We start from the raw sequence: 4,328 nt of genomic DNA on the forward strand, positions 1-4,328 counted from the left end.
GCAAAGCTTCTCCTTTTGTCCACTGGGAGAAGAGGATTTCAAGGAAGAAATTCCAGACAATGCAACTCTTTTCAGAGCTCAGTTGGTCTTTGTTATCTCCTAGAAAGCATTTTAAGAGTACCAAACTCTTACCAAGTAAATCAAGGTATGGGTGTAGAAACAGCTTAGCTTAACCTATATAGGTATCAGGGAAGTGCAGGCTTACAACATCGCCATGAAAGCACCACCAACTTGCAGCCAGAGCAATTACAAACCAAAACTGCTGCATGGGATGCTGGCTGCAAGATGCTTTCCAGTTCAAGAGGCATCAGGCTGTCCCACTGCCTCCCCGATCTCTGGGCTGTGTGACAAGCCTGCTTTGTTGCTGGGACACCCTTGTTTTCACAAAGAGGAAGGAGAATCAGAAAAGCATTAAAATCAAGAGCAAAAATCTCTTTCATTAGAAAAATAAACTGCTTCCTCCCAACTTGGAGAACAGTTACCACGAAGAAAGACATACATTCATTACCGAGTCTTGTTTGCAAAGAAATTTTAAGCAAACGTTGGTAATAGTGGGACACAATGGAAAATGATAGTCCTGTACGGTTTCCGTATTGCATTAGTTCAGATCTACCGACACCACCTGCTTAATTTCACCTTTCTCCTCCTGATACCTCCTGTAAATTTCAGGGCTACCTCCCAACATCTATATTTGGGTATAATTTGAGTGTAATTTGGTACATAATTAGGGTAGAATAGAAGACTGAGTATTTAACTACCCATATATCTCTCTCTAATTTAAATAATTCTTAATATATCTAACTAGTTTGCCTCATACTGCGCTGATGTGTATTGAACTGGGGATAATGAAATAAGGAATGTGAGGGGGAAAAATGTTATTTCAGAGTTGGAAGATCACCAATTAATGACATGAAAAGCCTGGTGGGAATATCTGTACGCTTAATGCCCTTCTGCTTCGAATATAATGCGGTCATAGTCTCTGGCATGAGGGCTCTCAGAACAGTCCTCGGAACAACTTCTATTTCTGTGAAGCTGTGTGAATGTGATCAAAAGTTCCAAAGCTTTCAGACAGGACTTCAACACACAGAGGATAAGAGAGACGAATTTGACCCTCAGCTAATTTCTGCAATGTGTTAGGTGTTGCATTTAAGAGGGGAACAGATTGTCTTCTGCAGTTGCATCTTCTCTTTCTTGTCTCTAGAGAGAAGCCAGATCACTGGCTTAAAAAAGAAGCCTAAATTTGAGATCGTTAAAGTTAGGTGAGAACAACTCCTTGGTGTGTGACTGTCTGTCCCTGATGACTCGATGTACTGTGTCACAGTCAGGGAACTGCTGAGCTGTCAAACAGGAGTTGGCTGGGGTTTTATTCTGGTGAAACAGCACTGCTGGATTTCATCCTGCAACGTGGGAAATGCTTTACACATTCCTCTCCTTAACAATACCAATTGTCCCGCTCACACTGGAATAGGGGCAGGTGCTGACAGATATCACCGAACCACATCCATGGGGAGGAGGCAGGCCAGGAGTCAGATGTGGCTACACGTCTGAGATTTCAAAATGTCATTCTATCTTTCTTGAAGGAGAGGGTAACATGGAAAACTCTGAAGTTTTTGAAGGGTAAAATAAAGTTTAATTTTGATACGTATTTGAAGTTTAATTCTAGTATTGTTTGCTTGCTCTTATACAATGTAAAATATAGACATTGTAATGGTATAATGCTTAGCATACAACGTGTAAAATATTGAAAAAACAGTACCATGTAGGTTAACACCAGATGGTTATTGGAAGAACATTGGCTATGGAAAATTTTACCATTGAAAATTTAAAACGAATCCATTCTGTGCAGTGGAATGCTTTGATTTATACAGATCATTATTTTCAGTAGAAAATTATTTTTTCAGGAAATCTTCAATCTACTTGAATATACCAAAAAGCAGAGCAGGACAGGAGCCCCAGCCCAAGCTCCCACCTGCTGTGAGCTGGGACAGAACGAATGCTTAACCCCGCAAAAGAATAGCTCAGCTGTTTGTTTTTTTCTGCAATGCAATCCCTTCTCTTTCTTCCCAACAATTTCTAGGGATGCCAACAGGACCTCTCACAAACAGGGCTGTGCTTCCTCCTGCACACAAGCCCCACTGCTGTGCTCCCTGCTTCCACCGCCACCTACCCGATCGTGCACACCCCAAAATGTCAGGTCACCTCGCTAGCTAGGAGCATCGCTCTGCAATGCTTCTTCTTTCTGGAGTAGCTGAAGGGAGTAGCGAAATTTTCAATGCTACCCTGCAGCACCCCAGGGGTTGCAGCTCACAGCCTTGCTCCCACCCCAGCCCCAAACCCCATCACCACGGGACGAGCTGCCCAACCTTGCTCGCACGCTTCCTCCCCCTCCTTGTCAGGGTTCCTTTCTGTGCAGAACAGATGGGCACAAGCTGTTTGGGAACCGCCACCCTGCCCTCCCCCAGGCCCCAGAGAAAGATGCATCACCGGAGCAGGGAGCCATCCCTCCCCACCCTTTGAGAGGGGCAGGTAAAAGTTTAACCAGGCTGTCTTTCAGCGGTGGAGGCAGAGCCGCCTTTCATAGCCGTGATAAATTGCTCCTGTCAAAACTACATGAATGCTCATATTGAAAAGCTCTTCTTTCTTTCTTTTTAACTTGCCCCCTCTCTCCAGTCACACGGCGTCTCTCGGTTGTTAGCCAACATTTAATGCCCACTTAGTCAAAGGGCACTTCCACTCCTTCTTGGCTCCCTGCCCTGTCCCCTGGGGCTGCTGGGGCTGAGTTGTCACAGAAATACTGATGAGAAATAAAATAAAAAATACGGGGTGTAGAAGAAACCCTTTAATGTTTTTAGGGCTTTTTATTTCATTTTGGTTCTCCTCCAGTAGTCCCTCACCAAAGCAGTTGTAGGATGGGGAGCTGGACAGACAGATATCTTCTAAGGAAGTTTCCAGCTGTCTGCCAGTTCCTAGTTAATAGATTAGTTATTTGTGTAATATTTTCTGAAGGTGGTTATGAATGCATAAGACAAAACAATCCAGCACAGCTCATTTCCAGTAGATGTGCAGCACCAAGGGCAAAGCACGATGGAAGTTTCCCGGAGGGGGACAGCACACCCAGCTCTTTATACTGTCCAAGACCCTTCCCCACCTTTTCTCCATGGCTTCCAGGGCATTTGTGAACAAATGGATTATTCTTGGCCTTGGGACTACCAGGGAAGACGGGCTTAGGGTGCGTGGCAGCACTGCTCGGAAGCACTGACCCAGCTCGGCCTAGCACGGCCGTCCTGCAGCTGCCTCGGGGCCACGGCTCTGGGAGAGGCAGCAAAGCCCAGAGTGAGCAAAGCTGACCCAAACACCCACCCCGAGCACCCACACGTGTGCTGGTGCTGTATTTACTCCTGTGATGGCCACCAGCTCCTCTCCTTCTCGCTATAAGGCCGGGGATGACGGCAGGCAGTGCAGCTGGCCCAGCTGTGCTGCACTGGTGCCTGCAGGCCTTTGGTCCACATGTGGTTCCTGGGGAGAGATTTCAGACCTGTTCCCACTCTGCTCTAATTCCTCCCCCTCAGGTTTTCTGTACAGGCCAATAACTTGCCATCACCCAGCACTCCCTGTATATTCTCTGGACTGTGAACATAAATGCCACTGCTGCACTAGGGTACTCCGTGACACCAAGATGTGGTATGCACTCAGCTGTCCTAGGTGCATCCTCTCCGTGACAAATATTTCTGCTGCGGAGCTAGCTATAGTGCCACCACCCTTATCACCATTGGCCTCCACTAGGACTCAGCACTGTCTACCTCTGTATATGTATTTTGGGATATTCATATCATTGGGACACTGTCATCATCACAGGTGATTTGCTCCTTAACCCTTGCATACACACAGAACATGGGCAATGAAGACTGTATAACTCGAGCCCTGCTCACAGTTTCATACATACTCTCAGAGATTTTAGGAAAATAAGCAAAGACCAGGATTCACACTCTCATCTTAATGACTTCATATCTTCTGACAGCAACAACATCACTTGAAAAGATTTGCCCTCAGGTGAGCTAAAAAAGGGATGTTACTGAGAAGATTGCAGATGATCTTCCTTTGGAAGTGCTTCTCCATCCACCATCAGAAGTGAAGCAGGAACAACACACTCCTGACAAAGGCTGAGCTGCAGACGTGTGTGCAGGTCCTTGCTCCTGTAGACTCTCAAACCTCCCGGAGGGCCTTTGCACTGCTTCAGCTCACCTGGTTCAGCCCTGCAGCCGTCATCTCCTCTCCCCTCCACATACCACTTCAGATCAGCCAAGTTGCACCCCAGTTATTAACTGCTT

This window comes from Anser anser (genome assembly GCF_964211835.1).
Source record: "Anser anser genome assembly, chromosome: 16".
Taxonomy (NCBI): Eukaryota; Metazoa; Chordata; class Aves; order Anseriformes; family Anatidae; genus Anser; species Anser anser.